At 47.0% G+C, this 11,959-nt stretch overlaps 1 protein-coding gene across 1 annotated transcript in view; it reads right to left on the minus strand.

The window, feature by feature from the left end:
• Positions 1–11,959, minus strand: part of PRSS23 (serine protease 23) — a 23,280-nt gene that overhangs the window by 1,819 nt on the left and 9,502 nt on the right. The window lies entirely within an intron of this gene.

Consider the following 11,959-nt stretch of genomic DNA (forward strand, 5'->3'; position numbering starts at 1 on the left):
AGCCCCCACTTCCACAGAATGCGGAGCCTCTTTAGTACTTGATCTAAACATCTTCATTCTCTCCCTTCACCTCTCGTACCCACTCTTTCTCTTCTGCTTCCCTCCCGTCCTCATTACAGCAAGTACTTGGGAAATGCTCGGATCCATGTGCTCATTGCACACGTAGATTCAGATTGCACAGTTTACCAAGTCATCAAGGTACACACACAAGGATCCTACACTGCTAAACGGTGGTCATGATCAGAAGCGAGTATGAGCCCTTCAGTGGTTTTTGCTTTGAATTTAGAACAATCTTTACTATTACAAATTTAGTTATAAAGTAGCATCTTATATTCCTTCCTGCTTTAGATGATGCGTTATGCTATCAAGATCCTTGTGCAAACATCTAAAGTTCTCCTGTTACACCACTTATCCATTGTACTGTTACTATTGATCTCTTATCCAGGTGTGCCCAGCTCGTAGAAATGTCTTGAAGCTGGGTCTATGTTGGCACTCAATAAAAATATATGGAGTACTCAAGACACTTGAAAAAATATATATATATTGAGTGCTTCCATTAATGGATGAATGAATGAATGAATGAATGAATGAATGAACATGCTGTCATTGAGTCGACCCTGATTCAGGTGCACCCTATATGACAGAGTGGAGCTGATCCACAAGGGGGTTCTGAAACTGTCCTTCTTTATGGGACCAGACAAACTTGTCTTTCTCCCATGGAGCAACTGGTGTGTTGGAATGAGGAGCGCTGCAGTTAGCAGCCCAATCCTACTAAACCCACAGCACCGTCAGCACTCCTTGAATGAAGCAATGAATAGCAAGGGCGCAAGGGCACAGGGACATGCATGCGACCGTTTGTAGCCTTTCAGGAATTACACGTAGTTCAGCGGGGGTGGGGGTGGGGGGGTGTCTTGAGGAAGGGGTGAAGGGCAGTATGTAAGTCTGAGGATGGAAGCCTGTTTAAAAACCTGGATCAGTCATCCCATATGAAAAAAGAAGAGGGGGAAAAAGTTGGAAGTGTACCCCCTCTTCACTTACATACATAATTAGACTCCAAAGACCAGGTCTACATGCAAAAGCCAGCTATGTGGGGAGGGGAAGGAAAAGGAGGGGGTCTGGAGGTGGCCACGGAGACTGGAACCTTGTAACGGTTCTGCCCCAGCACCACTGTGCTCCAGACCCCAAGGCCTGGCCATTGGGCTGCAACGCCAGCAACCTGGGGCCTGGAGGCTGGGCTAGAGGCATAGTTGGCATCACTGGCGGGTGCCAGGGTCAAAAGGCTAGGCAGGGGTTGCCAACACGCCCACCTGCACATCCTATATAGCCACAGTTATTTGCTGCCCCCTGCAGGCCAGGGAGGATCCTAAGGAAACAAATCCTTTGCTCTGGGCCTTCTGGGGCTTAGAACTCGAGACTTAGAATTTGACCATAGTTACTGAAAAGAGGAGCCTGGGCCCTCAAAGAGATGGATTGGGATAGAGGCTGCAAAATGAGCTCAAAGTTAAGAACAACTGTGAGGAGGGCGCAGGGCGGAGCAGTGTTTGGTTCTGTTTTATATAGGATCTCTATGCGCGGGAGCTGACTGGATGAAACCTAACAAAACCCGCCCCCACCCCCTTCCTGTTCCAGGCCCTGGTCGCCCTGAACACTGGAGTAAGGGGAGCAGCAGCAGGAACCTTACTCACCCCTCTTCTGAAGACCTGAGGCAACTCAAAGGGGCTCCCTCAGAGCCTGCCTCGGCCCCCTCTTTCACAGGAGGCGTGGCAGCTGTGGCTGTGGTAGGGGGACTAGCTAACGGCTAGTTTGGCTAGTTCTGTGGGTGGGGATCTGGGCTCCGGAACGACACCGGAGCTAATGTGCAAAACAGTCGGTTGTAGCTTCTGTACTAATGTAGTAAATGCCAGCTATCAGAGACTGAGGTACTCAATACGTGGAGTGTCACAAACATTTAAGTGTCCGTTGGCTCTGAATCTTGAAGTTCAAGAGAAGCTGACTTGGCGGGTCGGGTAGTACATTGAAGAGGGGACACTAACCATCAAGGCTCCCAAAAGGACAAGGGAGGTGTGAACATGAGGCTTTGTGCCAATTTGGCTGGGCCAGGGTTCTGAGTATTTTGGCAGGAATCCTCTCTGTACGATGTGATCTAACACAACGTAATCAACTCCGTGATGGGATCTAACCATGCGGGCCACTCTGTGAGCACCTCGCCCCTGGGATGGCGTGCAGCCTCCTCCATCAGCTCACAGCCTTGAGGCAACTGGAAGACAGACTCCTTGGGTGTGGCCTGCTCCCTTCTGCTCGGACTCTGTGAGACAACTGGTCACTTCTGCTGGATCGGGGTCCCACATCTGGTTTGCGGACATCCTGCCATCGTGCCTGTCAATCCCAGTCACTATCAGCAGACTGCCCACCGTGACTGATCAGAATTTGCACCATCAGTCTAGGGTCTTCCTGTTTCATCTTCCTGCTCCTGGCTCTGCAGCTTTCCAGCTGTGTGCGGCAGGAGAAACCTCTAGCTTACCACACGACGCGTGGTTTAAACCAGACTGGATTTACCCACAACCGCCTGGGCCACTTCTTGACGTAAATGCATTTCACATACATACACATACAAACATCTTTGGTTTTGCGTCTCTAGAGAACCCAGGCTAATACAAGGGGGATCATTCTCAAGAGGTAAGGGACACAGCAAGAGCCAAAGAGAAACTTGGTTTATTATTCTTACTCTCTTTCTGTACTGGAAACCTCTGGGGATATTTTTTTCACCCTTCTTCTTGCGCTTCCTCTTCTTTTTCATAAATCTAGAAATGTCCACTGATCTCATCTAGTCCGGGTGAGGATGCCAACCCATGATTCCCAATCTCCACATACTATATTTCTAAATTGGGGGCTGTACCATCCATCTCTGGGATTTTTTTTTTACCTGTCTTTGACCCTAGTTCTTCTCTTTAATCATTTTTTTGGGGGCTTATACAACTTTTATCACAATCCATACATACATCAATTGTATAATTGTACATTCATTGCCCTCATCATTCTCAAAACATTTGCTCTCCACATAAGACCCTGGCATCAGGTCCTCATTCTCCCCCTCCCTCCCTGTTCCCCCTCCCTCATGAACCCTTGATAATTTATAAATCATTATTTTGTCATGTCTTACACTGACCCTAGTTCTATCTTGGAGAACTCCAGAAAACAAACTCACTGCCATCAAGTCAATACTGATTCAAGATGATCCCTATGGGCCACGGAGGTTTCGAACTGCCAACGATGTGGATGGCAGCCCAACGTGTAACCACTACACCAGCAGGGAAGGGAACGTGGTTCTGAAAAAGCAACTTCCTATTTCCTTGAAATTCTGCCTTTTCCATCTCTCTAATACGGGGCCTCTGGTAGGGAGGCAATAAAGGTGGTTATTTTTCTCTGAATGGGGTGCACATGTAGGTTGGGGGTATGACAGAAACTAGCGTTGCTGTTAGCTACTAGTGAGCCAGCCCCCAACTCAGGCCGACCTTCTGCACAACAGACGAAAATGTGGTCTGCACCAACTCTGATTAGTTGTAGTTCTACCCATTGAACTCCATAGGGATTTTTCCACTGTCCGACTTCTGACAATGGATCCCCGGGATTTCCTACTCCATCCCAGGCCATACCTTCCTCTGGAGCTGTGCAGCCTCAGAGCAACGTGCAAGCCTGCACTGCAGCACAGGACGCAGCTGCGCCTGACGGGCATTGGCTAGGAATCAAACCCAGGTCTCAGGCACGGAAAGTGAGACCGTTGCCACTCACTGCCTGCAAGCAGATGAGGAAGGGGAAAGTCATGTTAGCAGTGCTCTCTTTGCAGAGGGAGACTGTGGAGGTGGAATCGGGGTGGTGATGATGATCATTTAGGAGATTTTCTAGGGATGGCTCTGGGCCTGGTTATCCTTATTGCCAAGTGAAGAGCCAGTTTTAGGCCTTCTCTATGGAGTGGGCTGCCTTATCTCTAGCTAAGAAGCTGTCTAGGTGACTAAATGCCGCACTCTTGCCAGAACCCTTACCAAGCATGACATGTACTCAGAGGAATCATGCCTCTCCCACATGGCTGTATCTTGGCCTCCTCTGCACTATCCCCACCCTCAACTTAGGCCAAGAATGTTAATGCCTGCTAACACTGCGCGGCAGAGACGCGAAGCCAAGTTTTAGCGCATCTTATCTTTAAGAAGAAGTCTAAGCTGACACATGTTCCCGTTTTTAAAACACGATTCTTGGGAGAGAGAAAGAGGAGGAGATGAAATAGTATTATACTATGTACTTCCCATAAGCTGTATGTAATATTTTCAATGTGTATGAAAAACAAGACAGCTGGGGTATAAGGCGCAGATGTCTAAATCTTACATTTATATGTAACTGGGATCGTGATCTTTGGAGTACAGAATTTTTTACCCGGTGTTACTAAGTGCCACTGAGTTGATTCCGGCCCATAGTGACCCTCTGGGCATAGAACCCAACAATGCCAGCCTGTTCCACTTCACAATCACTCCTATGTTTGAGCCCATGGTCACAGCCTCTGTGTCGATCTATCTTGCTGGTGGTCTTCCTCTGTCTCACTGACCTTGACCAGGATCTGATCCTTCCTGATAACATGCCCAAAGTACTCGAGACTAAGTCGTGCCATCTGCATGCCTCAGGAACATTCTGCTTATACTTCTTCCCACATAAATATGTTCGTTCTTCTGGCAGTCCATGATATCGTGACTATTCTTCATAAATGCTGCAGTTCGCAGGTATCCATGTGATTCAGTCTTCCCTGTTGCTTTTTCAGCTTTTGCACGCCTACAAGGTGACTGAATATACCAAGGCTTGGGTCAGGCACACCTTCACCGAACTATCTACTGCACTAAAATCGTGCCAGGAGCAACTGCCTGGGACTTTACCCATGTATCCCCAAACCGAAGTAGTCTGCTATCAAGGGGAGGAAAAAACTTGAAACTAGGTTGACTCCATTTAAAAAAAATCTATCTGGGAGGCTTTTCTTAATCAACCCCCCTCTCCAGCAAACTTAACAAGTGTGTTGCCTGCAGTAAATCCCTGTCTGTTATTATTATTCTTCCAATGCCCTTTAAGCACACCATGGCATGCGTTCTATTTTTCAGCCTATCAAAAATAGACAAGGTATTTACAACCCAGTTTGAGTGTTACGGTGTAGGGCACAACGGGAACAAGTCTGTCCTGGAACGTGAGCAGTCAGCTAGGGCCCCGCACTAGCCATGGCTTGACTCTGGTTTCTCCCCAGAGGACGCACGTCTGATGTTCAGCAAAATAACAGATGATGATGCACTGAGGGCCCCAGAGGTCACGTGGCTCCCACAGGTTGCTGTCTGAGAATGCAAAAGAGTATCCCATATAATGAAACGTTCTTAATTCAGAGGACTTACAACTTAAATTCTGGTCCTTTAGCCAAGGGTATAAATCTGCTGCCTCTGAGGAAGGACTACTACACCAATAAGACAGGGTGCACATCTGGCCCCTTAGAAATACTTTTCAGATACTCCAAAGGCATTCGCTTCTGTTAATGTGAAGTACCGTTCCATGTATGACCTAACTTCTAGTCATTCATTTATAAGACTCTAGGTGGCGCAAATGTTTTGCAGTTGACACTGACCTACAGACTGGCAACTTGAACCCACCTAGTGGTGCTGCGGAAAAATGACCTGGTGAGCTGAGTCTGCAAAGACGAGGACCAGGAAACCTGATGTGGCAGGTGTGCTCTGTGCTCTGCAACACTGGGTTGGAATCCACTTGACAGCAAGGAAATCATTCATTTATTCCTGTGATAGAGCTTGTTCTGCTTGTTGCATCTTTATTTATTGTTGGAAATACACACAACAAGGCATAAACGGACAATTTCTATAGGTACAAGTGAGTGACATTGATTGCACTCTCCAAGTTGTGCAAACATTCGAACCCCCCTTTTCTGAGAGGCTCTTCAAGTTACTGTTGTCAATTAGATCCTACATGGATCAAAGACAAGCCAAACACTGCCATCTAGTCGATTCCAACCATATAGGGTTTCCAGGGCTGAAAATCTTTACAGGAGCGAACAGTTGGCTCTTTCTCCCATACAGCAGCTGGTAGGTTTGAACTGCTGACCTTGGTGTTAGCAACCCAGTGTCTACCCCACAATGCCACCAGGGCTTCTTATACAGATCTCATTTGAATTCACTACAATCGAGTTGATTCTGACTCATAGAGACCCTATAGGATAGAACTTCCCACCCCCCCCTTCTGTCCTGCCACCCCTTGTGAGTTTGTTTCTGAGACTGTGCATCTTTACAAGGAGTAGAAAGCCTCATCTGTCTCCCAAAGAACGGCTGGAGGCTTTGATTGAATTGCTGATCTTGCAGTGGGTAGCCCAAGGCGTAACCCACTATGCTTCCAGGGCTCCTATATCGTTCTGTGTATAGCTCTATATAGCTCCTACATAGTGATGCATGCTCTTTTAAAAGAACATCATGCCCCTGGTGAGGTGGGTCTGAGATCCTCTATTGGGCAATTCTCACTGAATCAATGATGTTACAATCATAGTGCTCCCCGTGTTTAGTCGTCGTGCTTTGCCCTCAGAATCCTTTGGAAAAGTGGCTTTCACCCTCTCGGAAGAAGAACTGAAGGGAATGGCAGAAGGTAGAATGCTCAAGGCAGACATTCTTTATGAATCAGGATCAGCAATTGTTTGGTTTAAGAAGAATTTAGGGGAAATTTGTAATTTAAGGTTTAAAGAGTATCCCAGGGTAACCATTTTTGCGGGAGGTGGATTCAGTTTCCATTGCTCCAGGAAGTCTGGATTCTGAAACACTGTGCATCTTGATGAACATGCCTCTGGGGCTCAGAAAGTCACCAGACTTTAATACAAGTTTATTCACTTTTAGAAATCAACATAGGCTTTTAGAAACTGTTCCTGCTGTCCAGTCAATTCCAATTCATAGTGACCCTGGAGAACAGCACAGAACTGCACCACAGGGTTCCCAAGGCTGTGATCTTTACCGAAGTAGACGGACACATTTTTCTCCCATGGAAGGGCTGATGGGTTCAAACTGCCCATCTTTTAGCTAGCAGCCAGCACGTAACCGCTGCACCAGCAGGTTCTCCTTTGGAAACTCACGAAGATCAAATAATCCAAATGTCTGGCTCTGCCGGATCAGAAGTTGGATGAAAAAGCTGTGTCTTCTCAAGCCCCCACATATGTTTAAAGTACCATCTGTATGAAGGTGGCCAGCTTCCTGCAAATGTTTACTTGAAGAGAGTATAGAAATAATCCCTCAAAGGGACCTGAACCAGATCTGAACCAGATCTATCTGCTAACTGGTCTTTTCAGGGCATGGCTTTTCTAATTTTCCTGGGTCACAGAAGTCCAAGTAAGAGACAATGCCATTTACAGACAATGTCTGCATTGTCAGGGACTGCTCAAGACTGTTCACCCATGGAATTATGGAGTGGGGAGGTATGGGGCAAAATGAAGGTGTATCCTGTGAATCTCTTAGTCAATCTGCTAGACAAGGTTTCCCTGTCATTCAGCCAAGGAAAGTAAGGCTTCCAGCAGAGGGCAGCTTTCAGGAGTGCCTGCGCCTTGGAAGGTTGGGTGAGAATTTTCTTCTGGCAGTTCCCAAGGAAAAGTGTGAGGGAACATAAGCCTCCAGTCCATTCAAGACCTTCTCTGGGGGGCCACTTTGGCCCCAACCCTCTGCCCATCAATAGCTGTACATTTTGATGCTTTAAATTTAGGTGGGTGGCTTTGCATTAACTTCTCAACTCATTTGATAGAATAAGTTCCCAGGGGACTAAGGACTATTGTTTCCATTTTTATAAACACCAAGTTTGTAAACAAGTAATTCACTCTGCCACCACTGTTCTTTTGATAAATACTAATGACACACGCAACCCCACATCAACAGTACTAAGGAAGGATGCACAAGCGGATGTAAACCTGGGTATGTGAGCTGAACAGCTGAGCGATGATGAACGGCAGTACTCCTGTGAGTATATACAGGTTTGGCAGAGGATATTTCTAAATATGCTGCAAATACCCCAGGTATATAGGATACCACGCAGGGAGGAAAGTTATGAAAACTTGTTAGCCATAACCAAACATGACTCATTGGATTTGAGGCTTAAAAGCATAGTCTCTGGGATCATCTATGCCAGTTGGCAAAAACACAGTCCGCTAAGAAAAAAACACAGTCCACTCTGTCCTACTGGGGTGCATAGGGACTGAGGTCTTAAAAGTTGCTGAGGGACCATCTAAAATGCACCTATTGGTCTCTCCCTGTGGGGAGCAAAGAATGAAGACAACAAAAGGCTCACGGGAAGTTACTCCAATAGAGCACATGAACCACATTCTCCACTCCCCTGAGACCAGGGCCTGGTTCCTATTATGGGCTACTCTGATCTGGATCACCATAGAAGGCCCTGGCTAGAGAGGGAGGAGACTGTGGAACCAAATTCAAAGTCATGAAAGAGCAGAATGACTCATCTTACAGAGACTGGTAGACCGTGTGGCTCTCAAATTGGATATATCTGCTGCTAGAGACCTCTGTAAGGTGGTACTTTGAGGGCCAATGTGTACCTGACCCAAGTCATGGGATTTTCCATCGCCTCATCTGCATGTGAAAGGTGGACATTGAATAAGGAAGACTGAAGAAGAACTGATGCATCTGAACTCTGGTGGTGTCAAAAAACAGTGAAAGTACCACAGGCTACCAAGAGAACGAACATTTGTCTTGGAAGAAGTATAGCCAGAATGCTCCTTAGATGCGAGGATGGAAAGACCTCGTCTGAGAACAACATCATGCTCGGTAAAGTGAGGGGCATCCGCAAAGAGGAATGTCCTGGACAAGATGGATTGACACAGTGGCTGCAGCAATGGGTTGAAACTTAAGAGCAATTGTGAGGATGACGCTGGACCTGGCGGGGTTTGGTGCTGGAGGCCGAAACGGACTCCATGGCACCTGACAACAGCATGGCTCTGACACCCTTCAGACCTGGAATTGCACCTACCCTTTGAGTCAAATACGAAATAGACCTGGACAGGGGGCAATCACACTCCTGAGGACCATGCTCTTGAGAACCATCCACCATATAAGAGGAAAAGGGTAGAACTGGGCCCAATCAAGCTCAGAAGGCAAGAGGGACAGTACACACAGGACGAATGGAAACAAGGAGCCCAAGGAAGAACTGGGATGGGTATGGATACTTTGAGGAACTTGCAAGGAATGTCACGCAGCACAGTGTGTATAAGTGTTGGATGTTGAAACAAACTCGCTCCGTGAGCTTTTCACTCAAGCCACACTAATATGTTAAAAAAGAGAGAAATGAACATTTCTGCATCTCATCCTCATTATGTATGCATCCAGATGTAGAAAATCTAAATCTACAGCATTTTACTTCCAGAAAGAAAGCTTTTGTGGACAAGGATGCCTCATATACATAATTATGTTTTAAAATTTACTAGCTAAATATTTTCATGCATCAACTGATCTAAATGGAAAGGCGGAATGGAAAATCCAGGTAATCAAATATTGTTTCACCATGCTTAGTAACCTAGGAACGTCTCCCTTTTCCAACTCTGCCTATCTGACTCTGACTTTATGAGCCTCAGAGACATATGCCATGCTCCATCACTCAATAGAAGTCCCTCTCCTCTGTCCCACTGCCTAAAAATATCTATATTTCATAAAAGGATGCTGCCAGTTTACTAAGCCACTACTAATTTTATGGAAAAGCCACTTTGAAAACTGTCAGATGTAAAAACAACCATCATCTATTTCCAGACCAGACATCAAGGCAGCTCTCGTCTAGTTGGGCACCTTAGTCTTCGAAATAGAAGCACAGCTCTCATCTCTACCGGCAAATGTTTGGCAGAATGAATTAACTCCCCTGGCAAACAAAGGAGGGGAGGGTAAACTTAAAGCCCCAGGACACACACTGACAATTATACAATTAGGCATTCTTGTGCCCACTAGAAACACTAAGATAGAAAGCCTCAGTATCAAAGTTTATGAAGCTAAATGTTTTAGACACCGTTTAGAAAGATGGAAACAAGTTTTCTAAGGAATGTGTGGCCCAGGACATTGAGCCTGGAAACCATGCTAATTCTTAAAGCAAATCATTAAAGTGGACAAAGCTGGAGGAATACTCTCCAGCAAGGAGGCATTTTCCTGAGTCACAGAACCTGTTACAGCAAAACAAACCTAATCACATAATAGTTTAAGACTTACACTCTTGTACAGGCAAATGCTAAGCACTTCCAAGTCCCACAACCCTAACCACAACCTTCTGGTCAAAGGAAATTTAACCTCTTCCCTATCAAAATTTCTGCAAAATGAACAGCCCCAGCGAGCTTGGTTCAAAGCAGGCAACAGAACAAGACAGGAGTGCATGAACCCCTTCGTGGTGAGCCCATGAGAAACAAATTCCTTGGGTTTCTTGGGAGTTATGCATGAATAATGCCTGGTGGACTAAATCCTAAGGGATCAACCAGAGAAGATGTGCAAGTGATCCTGAGATAATTAAACAGCCTAGACCTGGGCTGCAGTGTTCTCAGACACACTAATGAGCACTTTGGCACTTATTACACAGACTGAAAAGTGCACCCACAACCCCCCATCTACCTGGATAAACTGTTGGTGTAAAAAAGCTGAGAACCATATTAATTACCTTGGGAAAATGCTTTCTTCCAAGTTCAAGAACAGGAAAACCAGGCACACGATCTCTTAACTTTATTTAACTGGGGGAGGAGGAAATAGAATAACTCCAACCATTTCTTCAAATGCAGTAGGGCCACATTATCAACACAAACCCTTTCACCAGTAAGTCTGATGTCCCCAGGGCACCTTCTAAGTTTCTTCTCCGCTCCTCCCAACCCCACCCTCACCCCTACTTCCATCAGCTCCTTGCTAACATACTTCTGGATAAGCCTTGCTTTGAAGGTTCTCCTTTTTACTGAAACACACCTTGCATCGAAACAAGCACCTTCAACAGGTATCAAGACATGGCATGACTTTTGGCACAGCTGACTTCAACTTTAAGCCCAACTCCTTCCAAGGTGTTAACTCCCAGAGCCACGTAAGATTATCCAGACACGGGCCCTTCCCCGACCCCACCCACACGTGCAAATGGGCCCTCAAGCTCCATTGAGTTTTAAGGAACCCCGAGGAGCAGGGAGCCCCACTCCCACACCGATCATGTACAACAGGAGTTTCCACCAGGCTCGGGCTGCGTCCCAGATCTCATGGGTGTCGCCCCAATAGCAATAACGCAGTCCGGATTTTTATCAGCTGCTTTCTCCTGAGATCCTGGAAGAAGGTCAACCTAATTTGTATTCGGAACAAGGGGGGTGTTAGTTCACCCAAGTAATTCTTCTCCCTCCCCTTATTGCACGAGCGTTTATTTAAATGTTAACAACTGGTGAGGACTGCCTAAACTGGAGAAGAACTACGTGTCTCCAACAACTGTTGATAGTTCACAGCCCGTGGTTTCTCGATTTAGCGCCCGAGGGAAGCAAGGCCACTCCTGAAGGCGCCGGAGGAGGAAAGCGCCCCTGCCCCGGCAGGCACCCTTCTTGCCTGCTAAGGCGCGTTCACGGACGTGCTCGGACTTAAAAGTGAACGGTCAAGACTTGGTAGGATCACCTGCCTGCCGAACTGAGACCAGAAAGCGGCGGCGGGTGTCTCGGTGTGGAAGTGGGCAGTTGCTCTCCTCTCCCCCATCACTCAGCATCCAAGACAACAGCTTCCAAACTTTCTTTCCCAGGTGACACCGCGTGATCCCCTCTGCTCTGCAGCCCCTGCATCTCTCCAAAGCGCCCCAAGAGCCCAAGTCCCAGCCCCCCAGGTCTGCTGGCGGTCCAGGCCCAGTCCCCGGCGCCCCCAGGACCCGGCGCTCGCCCAGCACCCCGCGCGCAACAGGCCTTTGTCCCGCTTCT

This window comes from Echinops telfairi, unplaced genomic scaffold (genome assembly GCF_000313985.2).
Source record: "Echinops telfairi isolate 266 unplaced genomic scaffold, ASM31398v2 ScPeMD7_1713;HRSCAF=2227, whole genome shotgun sequence".
Classification (NCBI taxonomy): Eukaryota; Metazoa; Chordata; class Mammalia; order Afrosoricida; family Tenrecidae; genus Echinops; species Echinops telfairi.